The sequence below is a fragment of the Pseudophryne corroboree genome, chromosome 4 (genome assembly GCF_028390025.1).
Source record: "Pseudophryne corroboree isolate aPseCor3 chromosome 4, aPseCor3.hap2, whole genome shotgun sequence".
Classification (NCBI taxonomy): domain Eukaryota; kingdom Metazoa; phylum Chordata; class Amphibia; order Anura; family Myobatrachidae; genus Pseudophryne; species Pseudophryne corroboree.
Window position 1 is genome coordinate 153300634 of NC_086447.1, and position 21481 is coordinate 153322114.

The following is a 21481-nucleotide window of genomic DNA, read 5'->3' on the forward strand; positions in this document are numbered from 1 at the left end:
TTTTTACACTTGGCTATCAGCCCCCCATCCGCCACCCTTGGATGGGGGGGACAGCCTCGGGCTTCACCCCTGGCCCTTGGGTGGCTGGAGGGGGGGGGGACACCTTGATTTAAGGGGTTCCCACTCCTCCAGGGTACCCCGGCCAGGGGTGACTAGTTGGGGATGTAATGCCAGGGCCGCCAGGACCACAATAAAAGTGTCCCCCGGCTCTGGCATTATGTACCTGGCTAGTGGAGCCCGGTGCTGGTTCAAAAAATACGGGGGACCCCTACGCTTTTTGTCCCCCGTATTTTTTGCACCAGGACCAGGCGCAGAGTCCGGTGCTGGTTGATGAAATATGGGGGAACCCCTGTCATTTCCCCCCCCCATATTTTGACAACCAGGACCGGCTCAAAGAGCCCGAGGCTGGTTTTGCTTAGGAGGGGGGACCCCACGCATTTTTTTTTCTTACATTTAACACTTTCCCACCCCTTCCCACTGATAAACATGCACGGATCTCACGGATCCGTGCATGCCTATCAGAACACTGTAAAAAAAAAGCAGGTCTATTTGAAAACTGCTTTTTTTTACGATTTGTATTTATTCACGGCAGTGTTTGGCTATTGCCGACAGTGTTTGTGAAATACAAATTTTAGTAAATTACCGAGTTCTACCAAATAACAGGCGTATTTGACCGATGGTGTATTCATTCGTAATTTTTTTCTTTGACTTCATCAAAAATACGAATGCCCTCATCACTGCCGTGATTTGAGTTTCGTAAATTCCCGAGATGACACTTTGAAGAAAAAACACCATCTCGGTCAAAATCGGGAGCTTAGTAAATATACCCCATAGTGTCTCTAGACACTATAGTGAGATACATAATGGTGACCCTAGATGTCTCAAAATATTAGTGTCACGAACCGGTCTCTCACCTTTGCGGGTTCTGGGGTTCATCCGTTGCCAGTGCGGTTGCTCGCGGTGCTGTGCGCCCATGTGGGGACACGGCGTGATCAATGGCACAGGTAATGCAGAGTCTGGGAACTGTGAGTGCGGGGACCAAATGGCCTAAGGCACTGCGGTGTGTCTGCTGTATAGGAGGTGGCCATGTTGGAGACCAAATAGCTAATACTGAGCACTTGTGAAAACACCTGTGGGCAGGTGTAAACCAATCCCGTGCTTGTGCTGCCTTTAAGTAGGCTGGGATTATGTCACTCTGGGCCAGTGCTTTGTTGTATCAAAGCTGTGCTCTAGCTCTGAGCTCTCTCCGTGCATTCCTGTGTGATTCCCGTGGTCCAGATATCGCCTCCGTTCCCAGAGGTCCGTCTGCAGCCTTCACTGCTGAAAGATCCACCGGCTCTCTGCTGTGCTGTCAGTTAATTGCACTCCTATTGGAAATAGTTGGATTCCCAGTGTCCTGCATGAGGTTACCTTGTCAGTCTGCCTATCATTCAAAGTCTGGAGGATTCTGTTTCTCTCAGCTGTTCGTTTGTTCAACTCTGCATTTAACCCATTCATCACCTTGTCTTCTACTACAGTTTCACAGTGATCTCCGGAACCCGCAAGTAACCCAATTCAGTACTTTTTATTTGCTATGTTGTCATTACAAGGATAATTCATCACAGTCTCTCAGTTAACCCTCAAAACTCCATTGCAAATTCTTACAGTTAATTCACCATGTCTGCATTAACCAGTTAAACACAATCTGCAGTTCTGCATCAAAGCTTGTTTATATTTGGACAATCCAACATTTATTCTTCAGCTTGCTTTTGCATATGTTTCCATGAACATTTCTTTTATTTATTTTTGAGTTTTCTCTTGCATATTATTTCTGCCATTCTTGCAATACTTCAGTATAATGATGATTAACAACTAGTCATTTAACTCCTTACTGAATTGTTATTTAATAAATATATGAAGCGGAACTTTCTTTGTCCTCCCTGCTTTCTTCATACCCCAGCACCTACACCTGTGGTTGGTTCCGGGTTAACGGATTCACAAAAACACCCGGGCCTGACAGTAAGCACTGGCCACATGGATCCGTCAAGTGACCAATTCGCAGGAGGCGGTGCTACGTCAGATATCCTTTCCCGTCTGGAAAACCAGGAGTCTATACAGACACAAATAGTGCAGTTTATGCAAACTATGGCAGACCGTTTAGAGACTCTTCATACAGCTATTAAAACGTCTCAAGTTCAGATTCCAACTCCGGTTGTCCCAGTTACCACTACAGCTTCTCCTGTGATGCTGCCTACGTCCCGCTTGCAGTTACCCTCTCCAAGTAAGTTTGACGGGACTCCAAAACTTTGCAGAGGATTCCTGAATCAATGCGAGATCCAGTTCGAACTGATGTCCGCCAGTTTCCCATCAGCTCGTTCTAAGGTCGCATATATTATTGCCCTCCTCTCTGGTCAGGCTCTGGAGTGGGCATCACCATTATGGGAGAGAGGTGATCCTATCCTCTCTAATTACAAAGAGTTCGTATCTTCCTTCCGGAGAATCTTTGACGAACCAGGCAGGACCACCTCAGCATCCTTGGAGATTCTCCGTCTACGTCAAGGTTTACGTCCTGTCAGTCAATATATTATTCAGTTTCGCACGTTGTCTTCAGAGTTAAACTGGAATGAGGAGGCCCTGATCGCCGCGTTTTGGAATGGACTTTCAGAGAAAATCAAGGATGATTTAACTATCCGGGACGTGCCAACTAAACTGGATGAATTGATTTCTCTCTGTAACAAACTTGACCTACGCTACAGGGAGCGATGTTTAGAGAAATCCAGGGCAGAGCGATCCAGTCCACGTTATCATCCTAGGCCTCGACAAGACTCTTCTTCACAGTCTCCGGTAACGACAGAAGAACCTATGCAGATTGGGCGCTCTCGCCTCACAGAAGAGGAACGACTTCGTCGTCGACAGGGTAACCTCTGCATGTACTGTGGGTCCTCCGAACACTTAGTTAAATTCTGCAAACTCCGACCGGGAAACTCTCGCTCCTAGCTTATTCAAGAGAGGTTAAGCTAGGAGTTACTCTAGAATCACGTTCTGGGAAAGAGCCGACCTTGTCTATTCAATTAGAAGTTCCAAGTTCTACAGTGAAAGTTTCAGCTCTCCTAGATTCCGGGACAGCCGAGAACTTCATCTCCTCAGCCTTTGTCATGCGGTCTAAAGTTCAAACCATGCCTCTGGAAGCAGCAGTTGCCGTTACAGCAGTGGATGGAAGTCGAATTCCAGATGGTATAATTACTCATCGAACCGTATGTCTCAAGATGAAAGTTGGTGTGCTCCATTCCGAATACCTCTCCTTCTACGTGATTCCCAAAGCCTCTCAAGATGTGATACTTGGTTTACCTTGGCTGCAGAAACATAATCCTCAACTCAATTGGCAAACCATGGAAGTCCTTTCGTGGGGTAAATCTTGTACCAAGGACTGTTTAGCCTCAATTGTACCTCTCCGGTCAATTAGCCTTCCCGACCTACCTCCGGTGTATCAATCTTTTGCAGATGTTTTCAGTAAACAAGCAGCAGACTCTCTACCTCCTCACCGCGAATGGGACTGCCCAATCGTCCTGGTTCCAGGCAAAACCCCTCCTAGGGGACGAATTTATCCGCTATCCATCCCAGAGACGCAAGCTATGTCTGACTATATACAGGAAAATCTAATCAAAGGATTTATCAGACCATCTTCTTCACCTGCAGGAGCCGGATTCTTTTTCGTTAAGAAGAAGGACGGTGGGTTACGACCATGCATAGATTACCGTGGACTCAATGAGATCACTGTGAAAAACAAGTATCCATTACCCTTAATTCCAGAATTATTTGACCGGGTAAAGGGAGCTACTGTGTTTACAAAACTGGATCTCCGAGGGGCCTACAATTTAATCCGCATCCGTGCAGGGGACGAGTGGAAGACTGCTTTTAATACCCGGGATGGGCATTACGAATACCTCGTAATGCCCTTTGGTCTTTGTAATGCACCTGCAGTTTTTCAAAGCTATGTGAATGAACTTTTTCGTGATCTTCTCTACAAGTGTCTAGTAGTGTACCTGGATGATATCCTAATATTCTCTAAGGATCTAAAGTCTCACCGTCACCAAGTTAAAGAGGTACTGACACGTCTGAGGAAAAATCAACTTTATTGTAAGTTAGAGAAGTGCACTTTTGAAGTATCTTCCATACCGTTCCTTGGTTACATCATCTCTGGATCAGAGCTATGTATGGATCCAGGTAAGGTACAAGCTATCCGAGATTGGTCCACTCCTTCAACTCTCAAGGGGATTCAGCGATTTCTTGGCTTTGCGAATTTCTATAGGAGATTCATCAAGAATTATTCTACGTTAGCTGCTCCAATCACAGCCCTAACTCGCAAGGGAGCAAATCCTACGAACTGGTCTTCTGAAGCAATCAAAGCCTTCTCTGATTTAAAGCAAGCCTTTGTGTCAGCCCCCATTCTTCGACAGCCTGATTTGAATCGTCCCTTTCTACTAGAGGTTGATGCATCTACAGAAGCAGTAGGAGCTGTGTTGTCACAAGTCTTTGAAGATAAAAAGGTCCATCCCTGTGGATATTTCTCCCGTAAGTTCCTCCCGGCAGAACGTAATTATGCAATCGGTGAGCAAGAGTTACTTGCCATCAAGTTGGCATTTGAGGAGTGGAGATACCTTCTAGAAGGAGCTCAACATCGCATTACAGTTTATACTGATCATAAGAATCTTCTGTATCTGCAGTCAGCTCAGTGTTTGAATCCACGACAAGCTCGATGGGCGCTTTTCTTCTCGCGATTTGATTTCAAACTCACCTATCGTCCAGGGTCTCAGAACAAAAAGGCAGATGCCCTTTCCCGGTCCTTTGCTTCTTCTGAATTAAATGATGCTACCACGAATCAAGCCATTGTGAATCCTACGTCCTTTTTAATGACTCGAACCTCTCCAGTTCCTCCGCTTGGCAAGACCTTTGTCGCCACAAGTCTTCGAAAACGGCTGCTTACCTGGGCTCACTCCTCTTCCTTCATGGGTCATCCTGGGGTTCTAAAGACTCTCAAATTTATTCAACAGTCTTATTGGTGGCCACGTCTCAAAGCCGATGTCCAAGAGTTTATAGCAGCATGTCCTAAATGTGCCCAACATAAGAGTCCAAGAAGTTCTCCACCAGGTCTACTACATCCACTATCCATACCCAAACAACCATGGACTCATATCTCAATGGATTTCGTGACCGATCTACCTCCATCAAAAGGGCGAAATACCATTTGGGTGATAGTGGATCGATTTTCGAAAATGGCACATTTCATTTCATTAACTGGGTTACCATCAGCCCCTTTACTAGCCAGATTGTTCATCTCTGAAATCTTCAAGTTGCATGGCCTTCCTCGAGAAATTATCTCTGATCGGGGAACACAGTTTGTGGCCAAGTTTTGGAGGTCGCTTTGTTCATCTTTAAATGTCAAGTTGAACTTTTCTTCTGCATATCATCCTCAGACAGATGGACAAACTGAGAGAGTCAACCAAGACCTTGAAACATTTCTCCGGCTATATATATCGTCCTCACAGGATGACTGGGTTGACTACCTTCCATTGGCAGAATTTGCTCATAATAATCTCTTCCATTCATCTTCAGAATCTACGCCCTTTTATATTAACTTCGGCTTTCATCCTCGTGTGCCAGAGTTTCATCCATTGCCAGCCCTAGAGGTCCCAGCGGCAGATCAAGAGCTTCAACGTCTATCTATCATCTGGAGTTGTGTACGTAAGTCCTTGGTCAAAACTTCCGCTCGTTATAAATCTTTTGCAGATAGAAAACGTAAAGCTGTACCGAATTACAAAGTGGGAGACCAAGTTTGGATTTCTACGCGCAATCTCAAGTTCAAAGTTCCTTCTAAGAAATTTGCTCCCAGGTTTATTGGTCCATTTCCCATTGTAAAGGTACTCAACCCTGTGTCATACAAAGTCAAGCTGCCACCGTCTTTGAGAATTCCTAACGCCTTTCATACATCTTTACTGAAGCCTTTGATTCTCAATAAGTTCCGTACTACCCAGTCCAAATCTCCTAAAGTTCACTCTTTGCAGAATGAGGAATTTGAAGTTAAAGAGATTGTGGACTCACGTTCCCGATATGGACGTTTACAGTTTCTGGTCGACTGGAAGGGTTACGGTCCGGAGGAGAGATCCTGGGTTTTCTCTGAAGATGTTCATGCTCCAAGACTGGTACAGAAATACTTCTCCAAAAATCCTGACAAGGTTCAAAGGTGTTCGGAGACCACCCGTAGAAGAGGGGTTACTGTCACGAACCGGTCTCTCACCTTTGCGGGTTCTGGGGTTCATCCGTTGCCAGTGCGGTTGCTCGCGGTGCTGTGCGCCCATGTGGGGACACGGCGTGATCAATGGCACAGGTAATGCAGAGTCTGGGAACTGTGAGTGCGGGGACCAAATGGCCTAAGGCACTGCGGTGTGTCTGCTGTATAGGAGGTGGCCATGTTGGAGACCAAATAGCTAATACTGAGCACTTGTGAAAACACCTATGGGCAGGTGTAAGCCAATCCCGTGCTTGTGCTGCCTTTAAGTAGGCTGGGATTATGTCACTCTGGGCCAGTGCTTTGTTGTATCAAAGCTGTGCTCTAGCTCTGAGCTCTCTCCGTGCATTCCTGTGTGATTCCCGTGGTCCAGATATCGCCTCCGTTCCCAGAGGTCCGTCTGCAGCCTTCACTGCTGAAAGATCCACCGGCTCTCTGCTGTGCTGTCAGTTAATTGCACTCCTATTGGAAATAGTTGGATTCCCAGTGTCCTGCATGAGGTTACCTTGTCAGTCTGCCTATCATTCAAAGTCTGGAGGATTCTGTTTCTCTCAGCTGTTCGTTTGTTCAACTCTGCATTTAACCCATTCATCACCTTGTGTTCTACTACAGTTTCAGAGGGATCTCCGGAACCCGCAAGTAACCCAATTCAGTACTTTTTATTTGCTATGTTGTCATTACAAGGATAATTCATCACAGTCTCTCAGTTAACCCTCAAAACTCCATTGCAAATTCTTACAGTTAATTCACCATGTCTGCATTAACCAGTTAAACACAATCTGCAGTTCTGCATCAAAGCTTGTTTATATTTGGACAATCCAACATTTATTCTTCAGCTTGCTTTTGCATATGTTTCCATGAACATTTCTTTTATTTATTTTTGAGTTTTCTCTTGCATATTATTTCTGCCATTCTTGCAATACTTCAGTATAATGATGATTAACAACTAGTCATTTAACTCCTTACTGAATTGTTATTTAATAAATATATGAAGCGGAACTTTCTTTGTCCTCCCTGCTTTCTTCATACCCCAGCACCTACACCTGTGGTTGGTTCCGGGTTAACGGATTCACAAAAACACCCGGGCCTGACAATTAGGACTTGAACATATACTATACACAAAACGAGATGGTGATCGGTACAGTAAACTTTGCCGACAGGAGGTTTATTGGATATTTAGAATGAATTGCATTTTACCAGAAGGGCTAAATGAATCTGTTGAACTAAATGCGGTTTTATAACATAATATATGCATTCAACCACCTTCATTAGCCCTGTTCTTGTGCAATATTATCAATAGGATCTCCTCCAGTCTCATTTTCCTTTCTATATTCAGAATGAATGGCATTTTCTCAGAAGGGCTAAATAAATCTGTTGAACTAAATGCGTTCCTTAATATATACATTTAACCACCATACCAATCCTTTTTTTGAATGGTACTATAAACAGGATTTTCTTCAAATTTTTTTTTGTTTATTTTTATTTTATTTTTTAATTTTTATTTTTATTATTTATTATTTATGATTTATTTAGTATCCATTTTTATTTTTTATTTATTTTTCATTATGTGGGATACATCATTTTATTGTAGTTTTATCTATATCCATAGATAGTTATTTATTAATAATATATTTTTTTGAACGTTCAATAATATTACATCCTTTGTTCTGTCCACATTTACCAAAGTAAATATATGTTGGTTGATATACCCTCTCTTAAGACCTATTCGTGTTCATCCATCTCAACTGAAAAAATATAAAGTATCTTCTAGTTATTATTGGTACAATAAATTTCATATAGGCTGTATAATAACAAAAAAAATTACAAAAAGCAAAAAAACAAATGTGTACTTTATACAGATTTTTTACATAATGAATTGTAGGAAATAAGCTGATTAGAAGATGGATTTAGCCATAGAAAATAGTAAATCCGTATTCTACAAGTCCCAGATCACGTGATTTTCTGTTATTATAATTGGTATAAATATCTCTCTATGGAACTACATGCAGACCGTCTAAGCTTGCGTTCCGAAGCCCAGAACTGGAAGTCAATTTACATCACTTCCGGAATGAAAACTATCCGGCCGAGCGGTGCACGTGATATCACGTGACCGCTAATTTATGAAAAAGCTATTTAACAGCCCGAGCAGAAAGAATATTTGACTGATACTGGAACATGATAAATGTCTAGCTGTATATTTATTTGTATACGAACAGGAAGTCACCTGATCGCACCTTGCGTTCCAAACACAGGAAACAGGATATTCTATTAGGAATTAGCAACTAAAAAAACAAAAACACTTTTTAAGTATATTTCTGTTGTTCGTTTTTTTAAACCATCTAATATATAATAGTGTGGTCTGCCTCCTCTGTTGTATTTGGTATAAATATATTAAATTCTTTCATGGCTTTATTATATTTTGTCTAGAAAGGTATCAGGTGTGTGTAATCTCACTAACCAAGTAGGGTATATAAACTCCTAATGGAGACTCTCAAAATCACCTTTGATAAAGCTGCTAGATAGCAGCGAAACGCGTCAGTATTTGGAACCTTCACCTCCCATCAGCAGACACCTTCATCTGATTTTTGCCATACCAACGGACCCGACAGGACACACTGTTTGGTGGACACTGCCGATTCATTTGGCTCCTATTGTCTGGAAAGACATTATTTGGACTGGATACCGCACACTAGAGAGGACAACTTTATTTCCAACAGCTCCATTGGATCAAAGTCACAGATCTTCCTCCAGCGGCCTACACTGGTAGCGTTACCCCCAAAAACTTTGTCCAATACCGTTGCTAAAAAAGGATCCCTGAAGGCTACTCACCATTTGCATAATATCACCTACTGAGGTCTGCACAATTGCAAGGGACTTAAATAGGTTCTGATATGAGATTCATTCACCCATTTGCATACCTTATTATCATTGCTATATTATTACTGTTTTTATTAAATTTTTATTCATGATTATGATACTAGTTCATGCATGTTTGTGATTAAGTGCTGCTACTTGTTTTATACTATAATGGGGATAAGGTGCAATCAGGGAGATTGATGGACTATTCAGAGAGTCAGGGAGATTGCTGCTATTTCAAGGAGTCTCCTGCTGAATGAGGGAGGGTAGGCAACTATGATGTATACTATCCAGCAGTCATTTGTCTACAGCCAGGCCCACCTAGCTGTGTCACAAATCCCATATCATCAGGCTCTAGCCGAGCAGGGGAAATAGGTTCAGCAGCTACTCAGTTCAAACTGCTGACATCAGCTCAGATATCAGGACAGTGGGTGCCAGACACAAAGAGAGGCCTACAGTATATAGAACTGCTCCCCTGAAGTACAGTGTGCCACAAAGATAAAGGATAAAGAGAACACATATTAAGATGTAAGATAGGGGTTATGGGGTTATTCAGGTTTGCCAGCAAACCAAAAAAGCACACAACTGGGCAAAACCACACTGCATTGCAGGTGGGGCAGATGTAACATGTGCAGAGAGAGTTAGATTTGGGCGTGTTATATTGTTTCTGTGCATGGTGAATACTGGCTGCTAAATTTCTACACTGCAATTTAGATTAAACACCCCAACATCTGATTCGTGCTTCCCCTCTCTGCAAGCAAATCACCGGCTTAACAACTATAATGAAATAAAGACACGGAGACATGGGTGGTGCCGCTGAACCCAGTAGGGTAGAATCAGCCTAACTCTGTGTATTGAAGGGACGAGCACCTCAAGTTACCAAGGCAGATAGCGACTGTTACCGCTCTTTCCCGTCTAACAATAAAGCCAACACCACAATAGAAGAAACCAAACATGTATTAGGGAGGGAGGGAGGGTGGAAACTTCAAAGCAGGAAAAAAAACACCTTGAAATGGCCGCACAACCCACAAAGAGGGGGTAATTCAGATCTCATCGCTGCTGTGCATTTTCGCACAGCAGGCGATCAGATCCAAACTGCACATGTGTATGAGCCGCAATGCACCGGCGCGTCACACAGCTGCAGCGGGGATCTTCAGTCAGCGACGGATATGTGCGAAGGATCCATTCCCACAGGCGTTCGCAAGGAGATTGACAGGAAGAGGGCATTTGTGGGTGTCAACTGACCGTTTTCAAGGAGTGTCTGGAAAAACGCAGGCATGTCCGAGCGTTTGAAGGGAGGGTGTGTGATGTCAAATCCGGTCCCGAGCAGGCTGATGTGATTGATGTGGTCCAGTCCTGGGCAGGGTTGGACTGGACCACAGGGGAACAGGGGAAACCACCGGTAGACCCCACTGCCTGGGGGCCCCACCTCCTCTAGGGAATCAGGTTCCAGACTGTGCACTTGAATTATAGATTATACATATATTACCTTATTTTGCACAGGACTATGTTGTATTCTCTACAGTGCATTTCTGTTATTAATCTGGTACATTATAATGCATGCACTAGCAGTACATGCACTCTTTAATGGTTATCCAAGACTCTGAAGTTTGGCCACACCCCCTAGATATGGGCCCCTAAAAATACATTCCCCGGTGGGCCATTTATGCCCCAGTCCGACACTGGTCCTGGGCTGCACAGAGACTGCACAAAATCAGTTTGTGCAGCTCTGCTACACATACGATCGCACACTTGCACAGAGAATATACACTCCCCCTGTAGGCGGCGACTGCCTGATCGCAGGGCAGCAAAAATCGCTGCCCAACGATCAGATCTGAATTACCCCCCATGTACACTGCAACCGCACCCAAGACTTAATCTTATAAACTAACCTGACCTAGCCCCCTCCTTCCAGACAGCATCCCAAACACCTATTAACCCTTGTTAAACCAAGGTGCAGCTACTCATCCTCTAAATTGATCTTCCTAAATGCATATGAAATGCATACCGTCACCATTCGGTTTGAACACACCCCACCTAAATCTAACTCTCTCTGCACATGTTACATCTGCCCCACCTGCAGTGCAACATGGTTTTGCCCATTAGTGTACTTTTTTGGTTTGCTAATGTAACCCCTTATAGTGGTTAGGGAGGAATAGATGTATATAATAAAGTAACCCCTCATGTTAAATGATAGATATAGGTATATAATATTGCAAACTATTATAAGGGTCTGTTCAGAGATATATATATATAGAGGTATTGCATGTCAGGTATGCTATTGTATATGGGGCTGTTTATTTATTGGTATGGAAAAAGGGAGGCTGGAAGCTTCCAGAGCCCGCGCGCTGCAAAGCAAGGGGAGTCTGCACGAGGAGAGAGACGGTTGGGAGGACGGCACGAGAAAGGAGAAGGGTGAGACGGAGTGCGCAGTGGAAAAAGGCAGAAGTGAGGGACGGATGAGAGATAGGTAATCGGATAGCGCCAGGACGAGGAGGCGCTGTGATTGAGGAGAGGAGACTGGCCTTCGGTAATACAGCCGTCCGGAACCCAGTGAAGCGACAGCCGCCAGGCGGGGACTGACCTTCGGTAATACAGCCGTCTGGACTCCAGCAAAGTGACAGCCGCTAGGCGGGGAAGAACCGAGTCCCCATCATTGTGGCACGACCCGGCCATTCGACCTCCTCCACGCCAGACCCGCCTAAGGAGAGGCGGAGGAAAAGAACAAGCCCACAGCGGGAGGAGCCAGTGCGGGGAGATACTCCCAAAGAGGTGGGTGAAATACCAAATAACCTTAACAAGCCCATAGCGGGAGGAGCCAGTGCGGGGAGATACTCCCAAAGAGGTGGCTGAAATACTAAATAACCTTAACAAGCCCATAGCGGGAGGAGCCAGTGCGGGGAGATACTCCCAAAGAGGTGGGTGAAATACTAAATAACCTTAACAAGCCCATAGCGGGAGGAGCCAGTGCGGGGAGATACTCCCAAAGAGGTGGGTGAAATACCAAATAACCTTAACAAGCCCATAGCGGGAGGAGCCAGTGCGGGGAGATACTCCCAAAGAGGTGGGTGAAATACTAAATAACCTTAACAAGCCCATAGCGGGAGGAGCCAGTGTGGGGAGATACTCCCAAAGAGGTGGGTGAAATACCAAATAACCTTCCTGATGCCTAGAGGGAGGATTTTAGCACCCTGCTAAAGACACTATGTGCAACTTCTAATTAAGGGACACCTAGAATTTGGTTACTCTACAAGCCTAACTGGTGGGGACAGTCAAATATCTTGGATTGAACATTATTAATATCATACTGACTCCCCCATTTAGGGGTACTTAAACGGAGTAGTACCTTGTCATCAGATGTCGACCAAATAAATAAAGTATAATAGAGACGCACTTGGCAGTACTAAATGTGCCTAGGGATTTGATACCTATAACCTTGCGGTTGGACTTATAAACTTTAATATATCGACGAATCCAGTGCCGGGTCTTTGATAGCAAACAACGTGTATTGAATTGAACATCAGATATATACAGAAAGGGAGGAACTAAATTATAGCCTACTACTATAAGAAGCAAAAGTGTAATATACCTATTTCGTGAATATTCGATAAGAGTCTGCTGAGAATAAAGCCATTTATGAGGAATTGACAGCATTTCAACTAGTAGCATAGGTCAAGTATATAGACTATTGGCCCAATAGGAGACCACATTGATAGCATACTGTTGCTACTGTTGCCTTAAGGTACATGTTGGAGATCTAGTACCTCATTGAAACTATTGTACCGGAGTAATATTACACGAGGACACAGCCCTCCTCCCTTAACGGTTAGTGTATAGGGTACTAACTACGGCAAGATTACCCATCCATATGCTGAGGAAAGTGAAAGGGGAAGAAGATTGCCCATCGCATATCCCCTTAACAGCTACCACGACTGTATTTATCTAAGGAACAACTACGAAGATTACCCATCGTATATCCCCTTAGCAGCTACTATGACTGTATTTATATAAGGAACAACTACCACAGCTGACTGATTTAATACCGACCGGTTCAGCAAGTTAACTATTGTGATCACTTATAATATTATTTCCTACAGTAATCTAATTGTATACTGGTACCAATGGTAAAGGTAATCTGGTAATTTTGATACAAAACCCCGGGTCCATAGTCAGATAAACTGTGGTAGGTAATTTTGTGTAATGCATGCGGTTACTGATGTTACCTTTAATGTAGTGGAGTAAGAAAGTTGATAGAATATATATAGGTGAGAAATACCTTGAATATGGAGTAACCCTTTAAATTCTACAAAAATAAATGACTTACCTGTAATAGTGTATACTGAGTACTCGATTTTTATTATTTGGAGAGCCCTGGAAAAGAGAAGAAGAATCCGATGAGGAGGTGACCTTGGAAAAACAGGTGAGGAACCACGATCGTTACAAACATTTATTCTTAAACAACAACATATGCTATATTTCACCCCCCCTTTTCCTACTAGAGGAAGGCTTTCCCAAGCGAGCCAGGGTGTGCCAGGGTGTGTACGCTTGGGTGGAGGCACGCCAAAAGTAAGGTGAGGTTACACTAACAAACCGGAATAAGGGCTATATTTGCTAAATGGATACTTAAGGGCCAATTTAATTGAATAGTTGGATTCATTGTTGGATATAATGGCCCTCATTCCGAGTTGTTCGCTCGCTAGCTGCTTTTAGCAGCATTGCACACGCTAAGCCGCCGCCCTCTGAGAGTGTATCTTAGCTTAGCAGAATTGCGAACGAAAGATTCGCAAAATTGCGAATAGAAATTTCTTAGCAGTTTCTGAGTAGCTCGACACTTACTCTGCCACTGCAATCAGTTCAGTCAGTTTCGTTCCTGGTTTAACGTCACAAACACACCCAGCGTTTGCCCAGGCACTCCCCCGTTTCTCCAGCCACTCCCGCGTTTTTCCCAGAAACGGCAGCATTTTTTCACACACACACACACCCATAAAACGGCCAGTTTCCGCCCAGAAACACCCACTTCCTGTCAATCACACTCCGATCACCAGAACGAAGAAAAATCCTCGTAATGCTGTGAGTAAAATACCTAACTGTTGAGTAAAATAACTAAGCGCATGCGCTCTGCGAACATTGCGCATGCGCAGTAAGCGACTAATCGCAATATAGAGAACATCGGCAACGAGCGAACAACTCGGAATGAGGGCCATTGTTGGATTCACAACACTCTATTCTTCACCCTTTGTGGTATTATGAACAACAAATCCCCAAATCCATCACCTGCACTGACACTGACACTATACAGCAATGGAGGAATGGAGAAAATGAGTGAGAGACCCAGTGCTAATAGTAGAAACTGGCACAAGGCTAGACAGCTGTGCGAGGCAACTCAACATATAACAGAGAAACCCACAGTATGGTGCCAGCCTGGTATAGTGTGAAATAGAATCAGGTTGTCCAGCATGGGTATGGGGCCTCTATGAGGGGGGATGGGAGAGAAAGGGGGGGGGGGTGCTTCCATTGAATTGGGTGAAACTTCAAGCACAATATGGGGATACTTGGGTGGGTAGTTATGCTACTTCTGCATTTGCAAAAACTATTACACTAGATTAAATTGGGCTGTAATGGTCTATTTTGTCCATTTAACCACTAAAAATGGTATGTAACTCTGTTAATAATAAGCTGAATATATGGTCTTTAAGTTATATTGTGGTGTATAGTATTATTATTGCTATTATTATTATTATTATTATTATTATTATTAGTAGTAGTAGTAGTAGTAGTAGTAGTATTGTTGAATTGTATAGCACCACAATATTACGTAGGATTTTCCACAGAGAACTGAATTATTTGCATCTGTAGATCTGTCGCACCCTATTGTAGCTTGCAGTCCATAATCCCTAAATCACAAATTTATGGGGGTCATTCTGAGTTGATTGCTAGCTGCCGTTGTTCGCTGTGTAGCGATCAGTGAAAAAAACAACTAATCTGCGCATGCGTATACACCGCAATGCGTACGCGCATTGTACGGGTACGTAGTCCATTGTGGTTTTGCACTGGTTCTAGCGACGATTCCAGTCGCACAGCCGAACACAAGATTGACAGAAAGAGGGTGTTTATGGGTGTCAACTGACCGTTTTCTGGGAGCGTTTGGAAAAACGCAGGCGTGGCCGGGCGTTTGCTGGGCGGGTATCTGACATCATTACCGTGTCACTCGTCACAGCAATCATTGCACAGGATAAATAACTACAGGGCTGGTCTTGTTTTGCACAAAATGTGTTTGCAGGCGCTCTGCTGCACAGGCGTTCGCACTCCTGCAAAGTGAAAACACACTCCCCCGTGGGCGGCAACTATGCGTTTGCACAGCTGCTAAAAACTGCTAGCGAGCGATCAACTCAGAATGACCCCCTATGTCCGAAATCCCTTAACCTTCCTTTATGAGCATGGGAAAAAACTGAGACACCTAGAGAAGACCAAGACATACCCAGGGTTTAACACACAGGGCTGATTCAGAGATGGATGCTATTGCATGCGTGGCTGTGACTTTCTACAGAGTCGCATCGGTGCTAATATGCAAATGCTAGTTTCAGCTTTCCCCATGTGTGCTAGCATGCAGCACACTGTACAAGCAGATATGCCCACTTTCTATGCCCATGAACAGTGCAACTCAGCCGGTGGTTCTGAACACTTCACCGTTACGTGCCTATGGCAGACCCAGTGTCTCCTTCTAAAATTCCTCTAAACATGGCCTTCCGCATTTGGTAACGCAGCCTCGTTCACCGACACGCACGTGATACTCCCATAACATGCCCATGAGATTGCCTTTTTTTGTGTACATTTCAGGTCACCTCCCAGTTACCGCCCAAGAACGCCCATGGTGGTGCACCACCAGTTCTAATGCCAGCCACTCTGTATGCAACAATGGTCCATGCATGCAGTCAGGGATTTTCAGAACATTTCGTACATGTGCAGTAGCAAATAATTGCACAACTTCACTAACATCAGTATTGAATCCACCTCTGAATTTGGACCACGATCTTGCTACACATAGGGCCCTGGTCAGAAATCAAACCCATAGCCTTAATGCTGTGAGTCAGCAATACTACTCATTATGCAAACATGTCACCCAATCTTTCCACATTACAATTGTTGGTGATCCCTACTCATTCTACTATTTAGCGCTTATGCTGGTCACACATTCAGTGATATCGCAGGTCATAGATGGCACTGCACCAATATTGCCTTGTGCTTTGCCCCAAAATGAGCAAAATGCTTGAAAATGACTCAGGACCTACTCTGTTCAAGTGCACAACAAGCAAATGTTATACAATCTACATACCCTTGCGTGCTTAGCCAAGTTGGGAAAAAATTGTCTCCTGGGATGAGCAGTTGGATTGGCTCACGTGCACAGGGGAAATCCACAGCCTGAGGGCACTGTCTTCTCCACTAGTGCACAGTAACTTGGTGGAGCAGCATTATGGATGAACTTGATTGCTTCATTTGTTTCTATGGAAACTACACAAAGATTAGCCCTCCTGCCAAGTGGGTGGTCCTGACAGACCCCTGTGCCTGCTTTATAAAGGGTCCCTATTCTTTGCACGTCCTCTCTAATGGTTGGCTAACTCCTTCTGTGGTTGCTGGCCACACTCCATTAGCTTGGGCCCCTACCACTGCTTTCCCTGGTGGGCCTTCATACCCCAGTTCGACACTGGCAGGATCACATTGTTTGTGAGTTGTTGAGTTAGGGTGACCGGCGTCGCAATCCTAACCTTTAGATTGCCAGCGGGGGGTGAGCACATTTGCTACAGGTTCTATTCTCACTCTATGGGTGTCGTGGATACCCATGAGTGGGAACAGTCCCTGTTAGTAGGCACGCCGGTCACATAACTACATCCCGTTTGTGAGAAGCCAGTATAAGTCTATGCTCTCTTCCTTGCCCCTATGTCTCTTCCTCATGTCATGACACTTTCCTTGTTATATATAGCCTTGTCCAGTGATCAACGTACTTATATCCTGGAATAATCTGTGCTTCTGAAAATATTCTGAGGCTTGACTAGAGGCTGTTTTAATTATAGTCACTTTAAAGCTGGACACAAATGAGGAGCAGAAGATATATCTCATACGTGCCTAGTGCCTACTCTTGTGGAAAATATAAATTTTGGGCAGTGACCATGGGCTCTCAGAAGAGCAGGTCACTCTCCCGCATCCAGTCCAGTACTACTGAAATGGGTAGGAGATAATGTGATTATCAGTCCCATACAGGCTACATGCGTCTCCCTTTTAGGAACTCCTGGAGGACCCAAGAAAAAGTGGGTAAGTATGATACAGAATAATAGCTAAAAGATGTTCCTTGATTATCTCTGCCTGTACAGTAGTTTTGGCCTTGACTGCTCTATGACTTTGCCTTTACCGTGGCCTGCCTCTCATAAGTCTGATTTTTGTCACTTACCACTCAGCTACTACCTCTGGATTCCCTTTTGGGACTCACTCTGAGAGGCAGAACCATCAATGTTTGGTCGGCAAAGAATTCTCATTAAGATAGAAAGCTTGTTTCTAAATAAACAATAAAAAATGTTTTACATTCTCTACTTCTATTGTTTAAGTCTCCTGCTGAAATGACTATACGTTTTTAAAACCTTAAAGTCCGCTACATAAAACATTCAGCACCTTCACCGAACAGGGCACTGTGGTGCGATTATCTTATCTGGCGGTATTGTCAGGTTAAACTCTATGAACATCTAATAGGAATCTGGAGTTTATCTAATCCTAGGAACCATTGTTCCTCATTGAAAACTATGTTTCTTTATCCTCCTATGGAAGATAGCAGGAGCCCAGGCAGCCAGTTAATTAACCCCAGACAACCTTCTATGCACTAAATCACACCTTGACCTCACTATGTTCTATGTGACCTAACAAGGTAAGCATCATGGGATATACAACAGGCTGATTTAATAAAAGAAGTAGCATTATTTTATTAATGAAAGGTGAGCATAACAAAAGTTTGAAAAGAAAGCAGATAAACTAATGGAGAAAAAAACATAAATATAAAAAGTATCTGGATGCAATAAAAAATGTTTAATAATTTTTTTATGCAGTAGCTGTTTAAATATGAATGCTTTATTAAGGGATATTCACGGCAGAATAGGTATACGCAGAGTTTTCTCATTGAAACTTCATGTATACAAAGTAGAAGAAAGCGAATTTGCAATTAAACATTAGGTAGTGTTTTATTTCTGTGTGGGCAATGTCAGTCAGTCTCGGCTGGTGATAACAGTTGATCAGAAGATATGATGCAGATTCTGAGCTACAGATAATGTTATTCACTAATTGGTTACAAGAAAGCCAACAATTCTATGGAATTACAGTGTAAAGTGGCATGCCACCAAGACTGAGGTAAAGACGTACAGTGCTAACTTAAGCTCCTAGTGACAATTATTCCTAAAGTAAAATAGTACAAATGAAGGCTTTGGTACAAATGTTAGCTGTAGAAAATACATAACTGCATATTCTTTAAAGCTAAACCTTTCCTGTATTCAGTAGAAACAGACATACAGTACAGTACATAGTGATATTATCAGGGTCGTTGAAAGTGGCTATGGGCCCGTGTACTGGGGAGAGGGTGTGTGGCCACATCCAGGGAGGTGTGACCACACCCTTTCAAAAAAAGAATGAAAATATTAAGCGCTGGCGCCAAAAAGGGCCAGGTGGCTGCACAGGGGGGAAATTGTCCCTCTTAGCAGCTGCCATGGGCACCGGCCCCTTTAACAGGCCTGGGTGATTAGTACCTGCTCCCCCTTCCCTCTTAAAGCCTCTGGATATTATAAATTCTAGGGGCTATTCATATTATCTGGTTTGGTGGGGGACTATCACTGTATTGTAGGGGCTATCCATATATGGTGATGGTTTCTATTAAATGTGGTGCTTTGTTAATTTTGAATGTTATTATTAATGTAGCGCCTGTTTGGGGGAAATTGGATTTCTTATTAAATGTAAATACTATTATTTTCGTGTTAAAGGTAGAGGTCTATTCCTTGTAACGAGAATGCTCAGGGATAGAGGGCCTATTTGATAAATGTGCATACTACTTCTTTACTGTCACAGCTTATTGTGGGAAGTGGAGCCTAGAACTTGCTGCTCAGTTTTATAAGTGAATAGTACCTATCGCTTTCTGAAACAGGGCCCCAGAGGGGTATCTACAAGATAGCACTCGCCTGGAGCGCCGACCAAGGAGGAGCGCCGCCCAGCGGTGCCATCCGCAGCCAGGGGTTATAATCACATAGCAGAGGCAGTACTCCTGAGCAGTGGCTCTCCCGGAGACTCACATAGCATCCACTTACTGTTGCTAGTGCTGGTGTGCCACCACTCCGCACCACAGGGAAGAAGGTCTAAACAAAATAAAGCTCCCAGCAGCCCTGATCATTATCACCTGTTTGGTATGAATGGATAATCATACACCTGACTATAATCCTACAAAATCCCTGACTTTATGCAGGTGTACCTAGAAGAATTGATGCTGTTTTGAAGGCAAAGGGTAGTCACACCAAATATTGCTTTGAGTTAGATTTCTCTTCTGTTCATTCACTTTGCATTTTGTTAATTGATAAAAATAAACTATTAGCACTTCTATTTTTGATAGCATTCTTACTTTGCAACATTTTTTTCACACCTGCCTAAAACCCCCGGTTTTGCCTAAACTTAACCCCCTTACTGCAGCCTAAACCTAACTGTCCCTTCCCACAGCCTAACCCTACCCCTGGTGATGTGGCCATGCCCACCAGATGTGCGGCCACACCATGCCCACCAGAGGTGCAGCCACACCATGCCCACCAGAGGTATGACCACACCATGCCCACCAGAGGTGCAGCCACACCATGCCCACCATAATTGTGGCCACGCCATGCCCACCAGAATTGTGGCCATACCATGCAACCCAGAAGTGCAGCCACACCATGCCCACCGGAGGTTTGGGTCAACAATGCCCACCAGAGGGTGGCAACACCCCCACAATGCCCAAACTGGTCCTGTGGCCCTCACAAAGGAAGAATGCCCATGAAATATGCCTTTCCATCCTTTATTGTATTATTGTCACAGAGCGTTTACTTCAATACTTAAAGAGCAGACACAAATTCATATAATTGGTGCACATAATGAAATGCAAAGATATAAAGCAATAAAAAAAGGATATATACTGTATTAATGTTAAAATGCTTTTCATAGTTAATTTATATTTACAATATGTGTTCCGGGGCCGCATGTTGGCTCTGATATACATTTTTATTATGAGATTTTATTACATTATTTTTATGAGGATGGTTTATTCTAGTTACACGGCATGCAGCCGTTAGGATATATGGAAACTCCATCGGGTTATGGACAAAACAGAAACCCATATTATATTATGTATGGTCATTTTATACATGGATAGTTTTAGTAATATTAGAATGGTCGGTACAAAGTGCATCACTATATACATTTAAAGATGCACTTTAGTATACAGCCAAGTAATTTTGTGTTTTTTTAATGTGGATTATTGTTGGAGCTGCTAGCAATTAGCATCAGCTGTTCAATCAACCATAGTATAAGTATTTGGGAATAGGAAGAGGGTGGCACTTCTTGACAAAGGGGAGTGAGCTCCCTGAAACGCGTTGAAGCCGTCCATTATCCGTTCTGAAGGACCTGGAAGTCGGTGATTCGGACTCGGATATCGTGCACTTACCTGTCTGCAGCCGGTTTGTGAGATTACGGGTTTTCCATCATCCGCTGATACCCAGCTCCTGTTGTTATGTGAGGAGATCCTTTTTATGTACTTATTAAAAAACCCTTTTGTGGATACCTATCTGTTGGATCTGATTTGGGAAATTTCCATATGAGATCAACACGAAGGGAGGAAAAAGATACCTTTATGGGCACTCATGACAGAAAGTCAATGTAAGTTTTCTTGGTGTCAGTGTACCGTTGAAATCCACGCGCTGTTAAAGATACCTTTATGGGCATGCGTGATAGAAACAATCTGTAAATGTGTTTCTAGTGAGAGATAAAGCAGGGGATCGTTGAGACTACGTGGGACTACCTCTGTTATTTTCCCTCTATATTTACTATGCAGCGCTATTTCCTGGTTATTTTCTGTGTGTATAATTCTAGATAGTTTAGGAGGAGTCGGGTGTCACCTCTGTTACCTAGGAACCAGCAGCGACTAGAAAGCACAAGGCTGCTACCAATTTTTATTTTACTAACACCCCCACAATGCCCAAACTGGTCCTGTGGCCCTCACACAATAAGAATGCCCATGAAATATGCCTTTCCATCCTTTATTGTATTATTGCCACAGAGCGTTTACTTCAATACTTAAAGAGCAGACACAAATTC

At 43.6% G+C, this 21481-nt stretch overlaps 2 long non-coding RNA genes across 2 annotated transcripts in view; one reads left to right on the forward strand and one right to left on the reverse strand.

Moving 5' to 3' along the window:
* Positions 1-11788, reverse strand: part of LOC134909076 (uncharacterized) — a 220360-nt gene extending 208572 nt beyond the window's left edge. Inside the window, exon 1 of the long non-coding RNA XR_010175838.1 lies at positions 11706-11788. This is a non-coding gene — a long non-coding RNA (uncharacterized LOC134909076). The remainder of the gene's footprint in view (positions 1-11705) is intronic.
* A 37-nt stretch (positions 11789-11825) lies between these two features.
* The window catches only part of LOC134911193 (uncharacterized), an 81080-nt gene continuing 71424 nt past the window's right edge, over positions 11826-21481 (forward strand). Inside the window, exons 1-2 of the long non-coding RNA XR_010176396.1 lie at positions 11826-11893; positions 13489-13541. This is a non-coding gene — a long non-coding RNA (uncharacterized LOC134911193). The remainder of the gene's footprint in view (positions 11894-13488; positions 13542-21481) is intronic.